We start from the raw sequence: 12,562 nt of genomic DNA on the forward strand, positions 1-12,562 counted from the left end.
CCCATTATGAAATAGATATACATAGAGCCACAAAACAATCACAGAGTTATATCTTGGCACCTCTTTGTAATGTATCTGCTGCTACTGTTGCCGAATGTTGTGCTAATGGTCCAGAGTCACTAGCAGCAGTGATGACTCTAGGCCTGATCCTGCTGCCCACACACAGGCAAAATGACCACTGACTTAATGGGAGGAATGTGTGAATATAAAGACAGCTGAATTGGGCCCATAGCAGACACAGTTTAGAATTGAAATGAGGATATGGTATTTCTGTCCACTTATCTGTCAACTCTGCTTTGCCTTAGGCACTGAAGATCAGGATTCCTTTTCTTATTTCATTACCATTTACTTGTTCAGTTTATTCCTGCAATTCACTTCACCGTTGATTTAAGAAATTCTACAAACTACAATTTTCTTTCAAGTTTTTGCTGCTGGGGATACCAGAACTGGTGCTTGGTTCTTTAAGGTCCACTTATCAGCTTGTTCGTTTGTTTATTCATTCAGAACCACATAATACAGCAGAGAAAGGGGCTCACCATATTTTCCTATCCCCATTACAGAGCTTTTTTTATGAGTTTCCTTTAGAAATTATTGGCTTACGGTGCAATAACACAGCTGTCATTGTTTCACAAGAGGGCTGTGATTTTTAGCTTGTATCTCCTCAAACACAGCTGCATTGCCATCAGTGGGTGTTTCCTTCTTTGACCCTACAACAGTACTTTTAATGTACTACATTCTTTTAAAATATTGTGTGATAATAAGCTGAAGAAAGTTGACCCCTGGTTCTTCTCCTTACCAAGATATTTCCCTACTTCCACCTCATGAAAAAGGGTAATGTTGTTGTTATATGCAACACTGTTTAGTGGAGACCCTAAGGGCTGTATAATGATCTATCTGTATTCCCAACTGAGTGCTAATGCAATCACTAAATTATGTTTTGCCCATATGCATAGAGTAGGTATTTAACTTGGTGCACAACACCTTAGAAGACTTTGTTGACTTTACTACTAAACTTTCATCCAGCTGAACCAATCTGATTCTCTTTGAAAATACTCAGTTAGGTTCTCATATATTATTTACTTAAAATATGATAAAAAGGTAAAAGAAAAGATACACTTATGGTATAATTCAACTCTTGTGCCACACAAACAGTTTCTTATATTGTATTTATAGATAACCCCTCTCACCTTGCTTTGAAAAAATGTCGCTGTAGCCATTGTGCAGCAGCTAGAAGGCAGATCAAGACCTTCAGCTCCAAACTTCCTTGATCTTTGGGAAACTCTGCACTGAATCTTATCGTAATGGTTTGGGCCCATTTCCAGTTGCAGCTCCTCCACAATGGGTGAAATTCCAGCTCACAGAAGATAATGGCAAGGCTCCCATTGACTTCAATGGATCCTGGATGTCACCGGCTATGTATTTAAAGGTAAGGGGATGTTTAATTGTTAGATGTTTATTGGTGGAGGTGGGCATGGTGGTTTTCTGGTATAGTTTACGTTTAAAGGAACTTCCTATTCTTGCAGACAAGCCAATTTCACACCTTATGGGGTGTCTTCAGGAAGAATTTTGGATTTAGGTCAATAGAGAAGAATAAGCTCCCTTTCTATGTATGGGTATATTATATTATTTATGTATTTATTTATTTGCCTACCCCTGTTGTCATTTAGGTAGCACACCCTCAGCCTTCTCAAGAAACCTTATGAAACAGATGTGTTTTGCAGAGTACTTAGAAAGACACCAATTTGGGCTATATTGTACTGGAAAGAACAAGTTTCTGAGTATCAGAGACCTTACAGAGAATATTCTGCCAGCTGCTGTCTTGCTTTTATAACGAGAAGGATCCAGCTTGAGTGCCTTTGGTGATCGGTGGCAGTATGGCATGGGGAGAAAGGCTATCCCTCAGGTAGGCTGCTCCCAGGCCATTTAGGGCTTTATAGATCAATAGATAAATATCTTTGAGGATCTGGGCCTTGGGACCTAACTTTAGGCATTCAGAGTCAGAGTCAAAGCCCTCTAAAGTTAATGGAAAGACTCCCATTTACTTCAATGGGCTCAGGATCAAGCCCCGAGCTTTGAAAATATTGACCTTGGTATATAATGTATCATTCATGTCACATATAGCTTTGCCCTAGAGCAAAGAGTTAACCTATTGCGACAGTACTTTGCACTTATCTAGCAGCTTTCAGATAATAAACTCTTTACTATGCAGAAGAAAAATACTGCTTTCCCTTAATTTTTTAGTAGTTTACATTTAACACAGTACTGTACTGTATTTGCCGTTTTCCTTTTTTTTTGGGGGGGGGGGGGAGGAGGTCTCTGCTGCTGTCTGATTGCATATTTCCGATTCCAAATGAGATGTGTGGTTGACAGGTCAGTTCATAACTCTGGTGTTCATAATTCTGAGGTTCTACTGTAATTAATTAACCCTTACAACAGGTCTTTGATGTTAGGAAAGTATCAACACTAAATAACGAGTTGAAAACAAATCCTCAAATTCATTCATGCAGACTAGTTTTTGATCTGAGTATATTTGTGCCCTTTTCTATGTGTGCATTCTGTGAACATTTGAGCGGTTGAATTTTACTAACACCATTGCTTTGGAAAAGCAAACTTTAACCTCCAACATGCAAATATTCATTGAAATCAAATTTTAAATATTTCAAATTCATGTGTTTTGAGAGAAGACTCCCAGTCCAGAGACAGAAACAATACCATCTAACTTAATCAACACAGCTTGAATCTCAACGTTTTAATACCAAATTGCTAGAATGCTAATCATGAATTGGGTAAATGCAAATAAATTCATGAATATTTTTGAATAATAGGTATATTTAATTATTGTGTGATCCCTGGGGACATTGAGGCACAGATAGTTTGTGATGTGGCCAATGTCATACAAGTCAGTGGCAAATAGGTATCAAACCAAGATCTGATTCCTGGTCCCTTGCTCTGACAATTAGATAACAATATCTCCCTAGTGTAATTTTTTTTTAAACAACACAATCGTATGTAGAGCCATTTTAGAGAGATGAATCCTATGGTTAATCAGTATTACTAGAGGGAAGTCATGTCACCTTTTAAATATTCTGTTAGGATGAAAAGTAAAAAGTAAAAAACTGTCTAGAAATAGCAGGCAGTAAAGTAGCGCTGTTGGACCCAATTGACTAAGTAAAAGGAAATTCTGAAAGGGAATTTTGTTCCTCCACTCCCCTTGGGTTGGACATTTTTTGATGTGCTAATGCCATTCATAATACTCAATGTTGCTGAACTGCTTTTCCCTGAAGTAATTGTTTTTATAAATTTGGTTCCTTGTCCTGACTTTGACAAAGTTTTTCTATACTCCTAGGCAACTATCTTGCAACAGGATGAGGATTAACCATAGCTATTAGAGCTTGTCAAGAAAAAGATTCCTCGTCCTTCCTTCACTTGAAATGTTTTCTTCCTGGGGATTATGAGTTAATGCATCTGGAACTATATTAGCTCATCCAGATTTGTGGTTTATCTGAAAGTTATATTCCAGTAATCACATATGCCATCTGGCTAAGGTTCCATTTGGATCATGTTTATCCATTAGCTGCTAAAAAGATCTCTGGTCATTTATCATAGTGAATCTGAGATAGTCTAAATACGGGTGGAAGTGTTCAATTCCCCAAATTAGGGCTTGGCATTATTTTTCCGTGGTACTGATGGTTTTTTCCAAAGGGGCTAAATATTTTTATTAGAATTATTCACCCTTAGGTTTATTCCTCCTTTAATTCCTAGGTTATAAAAGCTCCAAAACAGTATGATAAATTTTACTGAGTCACTATGGAATGACCCCTTGCTAGGATTTCTTTCAGAGATCAAATGCTCCTTGTTATTCCATAGTTCACTTAAAAGAACAATTTTTGGTGACATTTAAATGGCAAAACTTTTATAAAAATAACTTGGAATAAATGTTTAATAAGACATGTTATTATCATTTCAATTATGGCAAGTCATTCATAAACACTATTAAATCCTGATAATTATAGTTCTAGCTGCTGGGTTACTACCTTTACAGCCTTTATATAGACTTTATTTAGAGAACCAGTTGGGACATACACATGACTGCTAGAAAATGCTACTATTAAAGGTTTAATTCAGAATGGTGGTGTGCTAGATTAAATATCTGCTCATGAAACAAAATATTTATATGTTGTTTTACAGCTAAAAGCTCTATGATTTTAAGTAAATGCTTTAGTCCAGGTTTCTAAGTTTCAGGCTCAAGGCAATTTCCTCTCTATTTTAAGTATAATGTGAAATATCAGGATCTTGCCTATTAGAGGGAAAAGAACATCTTTTCCTCAGCAATTTTCACTGAATAATGTAGCATATTCCTCAATTACCTTCTCTCCCCAAAAGTATCTTTGCCTTTGGTAACTTGTCTGGTAAATTCCTTTTCTTTATCTGTTGCTCTGAAGTTTTAAAGCTTCCAGTTTGAGTGGAGTGAATGTTGCTATCTTATAGTTATCAGCTATGGATTCTTGTCTTAAGAAATATATATTAACGCCTGACAAGAGATCTTTGCTCTGAACAATACTCTTCTGGAAAACAATTTGGATCACAATTTGTACAGGCCTTTCCTGGACATCATCTGTTAGAACGCCTTTCCATAAACACCTACAAAGAAGGGTTACTACGGAAACCAGAAACTGTGGTATCTCAGAGCTGTCATTTGGCCTAAAATAAACAAAATGCATCTAGTTTCCTTAATCTCTAGTGTGTATCAGGGTTGGAAGGCTGAATATTTTTCCAGTGAAGCTGTTTCTTTTCATGGTTGCTCTGTTTTAAGTAATGCAGGTAGATGAAGTGGGCTAATTATGATATGGTGGTTTTCTGTTTGGTAAGCCTGTGTCTGCAATTGTAGTGGGACCATAATGCTAGTGCTCCATCCTTAGACCATAGCTCTACTGTGCATGCCTCCTGCTATTCAGCTCCATACAGCATGGTGCTGGCAATTCTTATTGGTGATGTCTACTCCCTGAATGAACGCCTGCTTCCCCATACACTTTAGTTAATTTATTAAAATTAATTTTTGATTAACATATATCATTGCATATGAGCGCAACACGACTTCGACCTGCATTAGAATCCAAAGTTCCAACCCGTCACATCTAGTTGTTGCCCCTTCACAGTTGTTTGCTGTGCAAATTCCACCACCAGCCACCGAGCATGTCTGGGGAACTGTATCAGCAACATGGAGAGCTGCTGACACAGTACTACTGTAGTAATAATTTCTTTCATCTTGTAATGCTTCGAGTTTTACAGCCATCTCTTTCAGTCTTTCCACTACTGTTTTACTGACTTCAATAGTCTTTGCCCCCAAATTTTTAGTGTTTAATTTTCCCTTAAAGCTCAGATTCTGCAGTGAGAGAAAGCTTAGATAGAAAGAAATGGTGGTAATTGCTTTAATTGAAGGGTGAGCCAGTCTTTTACATTCTAACAGGTGTTGGTACTACTCTCGTATGTGCAAATGCACTTGCTATTACATCCCCTAGGCTGACAATATAACTTCTACAAATTATTAGCACTGTTCATGAAGTATGGCAGCATTCTTTAAAACACTGCAAGTGTGCTTGTTAAGACAAAAGGGCATTCTGATAAAATGCTATGACGATCTGATATACAAACAGCCTCTAATTTGTTCCCCTCCTCTGTTAGTCATTAGATAAGATTGGACTGAGGTAAGTCATTGACATTAGGCAGTGGGTAGTTATCTTTTCGGGTGTTACTGTCTTTAGAAATTGACAAGAACTTTAGTTTACTAGAAAATTTGGATACCATTGGATTATAAATGGGGAGATTATTCCTTCTTTTAACATTTCATTCAGTTGATCCTCTTTGTAACATTTCTCAGTGGAGGTGAATCTGTCTGAGACATTTGGGCAATGGAATCATTATTACCAGTGTCAATGTGGCATCTGATTTAGCTAGCCTTACTAGGCTTATCATTAAAAATATGGGATTCTTGTTCCAAGGGTGTAATTAATTCCTGTTTTTCTGGGTCTCAAACATTTGTAGATTCTACCTGCATTTTAATGTTCGTGACTTTTCTTTGGTTTTTATTTCAGCTTCAGTTAGATTTTTAAAAGCTAGGAATGCCTTGGATTTGCTGCACGGTATGTATACATTGTCTTTGTTCCATTTCTGTTATCAGCGGCTTCCTTTCAAGTGCAAGTATATTTACAGGATATAGCAGTTAAAACTATTAGATATCTTTAAAAGCATCCAAAGGAGAGTTTGCATATCAGTAATATTTTATAGTGTGTTGGAAATACTGTGACCTTTGCTGCCCTCCTATGCAGTGTAGGAAAGAATATGGGAGTGAATATTAACCACCACCAGATCTCCACTAGGTCCCACATAAGCCCCTTGTAAGGCCTTGTGCTACCCCTCCACTGTAGTCAGTTTCACCCATAGGGATTTGAAATGCATGCTTGGGTGGATATGTCCAGAAGTTCACAATTCATCGTAGTCTTTTGGGTCCCTGTTCAAACATGTTAGATCTATAACATTTGGTGTGACCCTCAGCATTTTGAAGCATTGGTGGGGACAGCCTCCCCTTTCTAGTCCCTCACAGCACTTGAAGAAATGTACTTTCTCTCATGGCTTACAAGCCTGGCCCTTCCTCTTAAGGTCTCTGGGTGTGTGTTTCCTTTTACTCTTGTAAATCTTCAGAATTTGGTGGCACCGTTTTCCCTGAAAATCTGCGATTCATTGGGGGATCTCCCTCTGAAAATGTGTCATTGCTGGTAAGTGTTGGTCTTCCACCAGCTGGAGGATTCCCCAGTAAAATCTCATAACTGTTGATGATTGCCCCCATGAACGCCTCTTGGTTTTTATTTAAATATGTTTTCAATTTCTAATCACCTCTGGATCCATTATTTTGAAATTTCAAGCCATAAATGACTCCCCCTCTTACATCTTAACCCCGTGCAGAATGTCTGTGGCTCCATAGAGTAGTCAGTTTAATAATGAAATCAAAATTCACTATACTTGGTTTAATTCCTTTTTCTCGTTATTTCTTATTATTAGTTAAGCATCCACACTGTGGTTGGCCTGTGTGAAGCACAAATAAACACTGTCCTTTCCCCAAGCAATGTTCAACCTCATTGAAATCAATAGAACTACTCACATGAGTAAGGATTGCAAGATTTTACCCTACAGACAGACAGGCAGGACAAGATATAAAGACCACATGGTTTATGAACATGGAAGTATCTGCCTGCTGTCTTACTATTTTCCCCCCAGGCACTACTCCGTCCTGACTCCTAACTAGTGGCTGAACCCTTTGGGGATGGAACATCCAGAAATGCTGATAGAGCAACATGCTGGACAAATGAGTGGTTTACAGTTAGGCACTGATCTTCACCTTTATTGGAGATTACACAATTATTTTCCCCATAATAGAGAGACTGAACATCTGCATACTCTCAATCCTGTTAAGTACCAACATATTACTTTGGCTTTAATAGATTTTTTTCCCTGTCTTTATTTTTTTCAGTTTGTTCTTTAGTTATAGCCATTTTAATCTGAGCTCTGAATCATATATTGGTTCACCAAATTTTTGTAATGCTGCTTTTGATGTGCAGAATGTGGTGAAGCTAAAAAAAAAAAAAAGTCATTTATAGATTCAGTAAACAGTGAGTTCACTCCTGGCCTTTCTGCACAAAGGCTGTCTACTTGGGAAACCCTATTAAAGACTTCTAGATGGCTAATACAGTCCCTCTGTGTGTTGGTACTACAGAAGGTCAAGGAACTCCTTTAGTCAGTATTGAGATTCACTTTGTAGTGGCATTTCAAAAAGGCTGGAAGAGTTGCCCTATACTACACTCTCTTTGTAATCACTAATTTCAGGTCTCTTCAGGGGAATTAATTTCACAGCATATACTGTGTAAATAAAAAGTTGGTGTGTGTGTGTGTGTGTGTGTGTGTGTGTGTGTGTGTGTGTGTGTGTAAATTAAGGCTTGACACAATAATTGCAAAATTGATATTTTACTTAAACCATTTTTTTAGAATGAAAAATTCTAAAATAAAAAACCCAACACATTGAAAAAAAAAATCAAACCATATATAATAATTTAAATATCCAAGTTTTGCTTTACTTTGCCAGAAGTTGTTAACCCTTTGTTTGATGATTTGTTTTACATAAATGACACTGGGAAATGACGCAGGATGTAGAGTCTCTGCGGTGGTGTCAAGCCTCCATGGACCATGGAGAGCATAGCTCAGGAGAATCTCCTGCTACGTCACTATGAGGGTGTCTGGATTACCTCTCCGGAAGGAAAGCAAGGGGCACAGGGGATACTGTCACACTGAGAATGTATTAGGAGCTGCAAAGCAGTGTTGCAGCCTGGGGAAAAGGATTCTGTCCCCTCCTCTCCCGTGGACATTCCTCCTGCCTAGATTTGTTTATTCGGGCTGTATGCTTGGGCAAGGATTTGCCCTGTGGAGATATTTAACTGGGAAGCCCTATAAAGGCAAATAAATTATAATTGGAGCATATTTTTAATGGGGTGGTTGTGAGGAGAGCAGCAAGACGGGACATCACAAGGTCCCTGTGCTGAAGGAATTTGTCCTGTGCTTGGTTTAATCTGGCCCTATTTGGGTAAGAAGATATTGAATATGTAACGTGTACATCCAGTTTAGCAGCTTACCCCAGATAACAAGACCGCCTTATTTTCCAGGGCAGGCTTCCAATTTTACATATTTGGATGCACAAATCAGCTCTTAGGCACCTACAACTGGCATGTGGGTGCCTAGGGGTAGGTCTACACTACACATTTATGTCAGTGCAGCTGCTCCGCTGCAGCAAGTCTGGTGAAGGTGCTCTAAGCCAACAGGAGAGAGCTCTCCCGTTGGCTTAATAAGCCCACCTCCGTGAGAGGCAGTAGCTATATCAGCAGGAGATATATAGCTATATCAGCTATATCCTGACATAGGGCTGACTACACAGGGGGTTAAGGTCGGAATTTTTCACCCCCGAGCGACGTAGTTGTACCAAAAGAAGTGTGTAGTGCACACCAAGCTTAAGTGCCTATTGGAGTTTCCAGATACAGGAACAGGCACCCTGACTCATGCACAAGTTTGAAAATTGGACCCATATATCAGTCTTACCTCTTGGCTCATATCTACAGTATCTCAGGAATAGATAAAACAAAGCAAAAAAAAATGATATCAATAAACCTCACTGGGCAAAGGGCTGCCCTCAGATTCATGCGCAGAATTTCCAATGACCGCCATAGGATTTATGTGCATATATCTGGGAGGTTGGCATTTTATACTTGGTACACAAGGCTCTGTTTATATATGCATACTATTGATGTGTAAGGGGGGAGAATCTTTACGATGAATACAAAAATAAAATACTACCACTACAGTTTTCCCCCCTCCCCCAGAACAACAACAAAAATCCCCCTACTCATTGTGTCCTATTGTTAGTTAATGGTGTAGCATCCATAGCAGGCCCTACCATTTTGAACAATTGTCTTCTGAAAAATTGCGTTTGTTTTTAATTTTTGCAAACCACATTTTATTAATCTCTATGTTACCAAGAATGCTGAACTTGAAACTATACCAGAAACCTTGACAGTATATTATGCCAGGGAGTGACAATTTAAAAAAAAAATCCAGTTCCAAGTGTAAGTTTAAAAATGTAACTAAAAGCCTTCATCAAAGTTTAAAGAGCTTCTTGCGCTTTTAGCATTTGCTTATTCTGATTTATTGACAATGACACACCTAGCAACAGTCATCTTTGCTGAACCAGTGGAGTAATGGACTTTAGAAAAAAGGGGGAAAAACAAGTAGGTGCTGCACACAGGAGAGAGGCCGCTGATTACAGACCACTAATTTGTTATGCACTCCGGCAAATCAGCAGTGATTCATATGACAAATAAGGAGAAAAAATTAACAGCTGTCATGTTGTGATGTGTTAATTTCCTGACAGTCTCTGCACTGAAGCCAATTACTGATTTAAGGGCAGGGAGAGAGAGCCCTGTTCAAGCTTCTAATTAGGCTTCTTCAAGACTAAAAGGATAAAAGCAAAAATAAGAGCAAGAGAATGAAGCAGGTAGCCACAGCTTCATAAAGCACGCATGCTTTTAAAGCCCCAGTTAAACAGCTTTAAGCTTAAGTGTGTTTAAGATAAGAATTTAGAAACATTTATTCACTTTTATCCATGACCCCACGGTTTAGTCTTTTGTGTAGTAATTGGGAGATACAGCAAGCCCTAGGGTTCACATTGTCCCCCTCATGCAGTAGTCCAGGCTCCTAGATGTAATCTACTAATAATACCTTTGTTTAGCAATGTCAACACCCATTCATCACTGAGCTTCAGACAAAAACTGTGTAGGGACATCAAAAAGTCCCCTCGTTCCTGGTGTGTGTGTGTGTGTGTGTGTGTGTGTGTGTGTGTGTAATACAGGAGCTATTTAATTAACTTGAAGGGTTCCATTCTGTATCCCTTACTCATATAAGTAGTCTTGATTCTGCAAAGTGCTGAGTTCCTTCCCATAAGAGAATAACTGACATCTGGCAGGATTGGGTCCAGTGTAAGGGATGAGCATAAACGTCAGCTGTCCTGGAAACTGCTGAGATGTCAGGCAATTCAGAAACACATGGCAATCTTGGTGTGAAAAGAAATCAACTTAGCCAGATAACTCAAAGCATTGTCACCAAAACTGTCACTGAAACAGGCCAACCACGTCAGTTGTGAGAACAAATGTTTCAATAAAGTAGCTGAAATGTTAAGAAATATCTGATTTTATTTAAGGTAACACCTAAAAAATGGGAATTCAGATGCTCTATTTTTGACTCGCCCTTTAAACCTGTACCATAAAATTATTAACCTTCTGCAAAGAGCATTTTTTCCTCTTTTGGCATTTAGTCAGATGGAAGTGATATGCAAACATAAAACCGCAGAAATTAGTCACCAAAAAAGAAGCATGGATTTCCTCCAAGGAGAAGCAGCGATTTCATCCACATAATATTTTCCACTTTTTATTTCATTTTTAGGTGGTCATGTAGGGGCACTTTACAGGTGGTTACTGAAGTTCATTAGATTTTTCAGAACTCCCTTGTGCTTCCTAAAAGGCAATTATAGTAAAAGTTTTGAAAAAATTCACTTGAATGATAAAATGTGCAGCCATCTCTTATTTTTGCATTATAGCTCCCTTTATTCAGATATGAAATACAGGTTTCTCTTGCTTCAGGAGTCCACAAAAAATAATAGGGCATTTTGGAGGAACAGGAGAACAATGACACCCCAAGAAACTCAGCAGTATATGTGAAGCAATTTCCAAACTCGCCGAAAGTATACTGGAGGGGGAAGGGGCCTCAGAGCAGATGCAGCTGAAAGGAAAGTCCAGGAGCCCTTCTGTCAGGAAGAATTTTTCCTTTGACTTTAGTGGGAGTTGGGTAGGCCCATAAAAAAAGAGCATCTTCCTGCTGCTGACTTAGCCTGTATTTAGGCCCTGGTTCAGCCAGCAAAACACTGAAGCGTAACTTAAGTTAAGCACATGTAGTGTTTAGCCAAATAGGGTAGGACTTGTTCTTAAAATTAATCATATGCTCAGGTGTTTTTCCAGACTATGGGCTGAGGACTTGCCCATGTCCCTTTAGGGCTATCGCATGACAGCAGTACATTAGAAACTGGGTGAAATGTAACCTGTCCAGCTTCTGTGTTGATGTGCTAGGCATGAGAAGAACTTCCCTGTGCTCTCTGCCCCATCCCACTAGGCGCGATCACGCACTGGTCTGAGACCCTGATGAATGACCATATGTGCTGAAACAGTGTACTAGAGACTCTGCTTACTAGGGACTCTACTGTCTACTCAGAGCACCCCAAAGTATTTTCAAACTTACTGAGTATGTTTCTGCCCCACCTTTATTATCCAACTCTATTAAGCAACCAGTTTTTGTTGGTCCCTTGACTAACTACCTAATACAGGCTTCTCTGTATCCTTTGTATCTTTCATGATTTGGATGGAGAGAAGAAACCCAAAAAATGAATATCATGGACTCTTAACCTTCTAAAGGAATATTTATGTATTTTCAATGCATAGGTGTTGCTGCTTTTAATAGATATTACTAATTTAGTTTATTTCATTACAAGTTTGAGGTATACTATATTGAGAGACAATAGACCTTTCTGGTGTTGGTTTTGCCTGTGACTTCACCCTTAAAAAGTAATTCAGTCTGTAGGCTTGCTCAGTCCTGATCTACTATCAATTCAATTGAAATACGTCTGCACTGAGCATATTACCTTTTTTTGCAAGGATAATTAAGTGAATTAAACTTGTGCAATACTTATCTTATCACTGTCCAAGCTAACCTATGCTTTATTGATTCATAGTGTCCTTCATAAGCACAAAGATGCTCTACAGTACTTTATGCATAAGGAATGTTTCAACCACCCCTAAAATGCAGCCACTTCTGGAGTGGGAAATACCATAGCAACATTGCTCAACAGTGGGGGTTTAAGGAAGAACAGTGAAGTATAATTTATCTACTATGGAAAAAGTATGGGGTGGCTGCATTTCAG

This window comes from Malaclemys terrapin, chromosome 14 (genome assembly GCF_027887155.1).
Source record: "Malaclemys terrapin pileata isolate rMalTer1 chromosome 14, rMalTer1.hap1, whole genome shotgun sequence".
NCBI classification, from domain to species: Eukaryota; Metazoa; Chordata; order Testudines; family Emydidae; genus Malaclemys; species Malaclemys terrapin.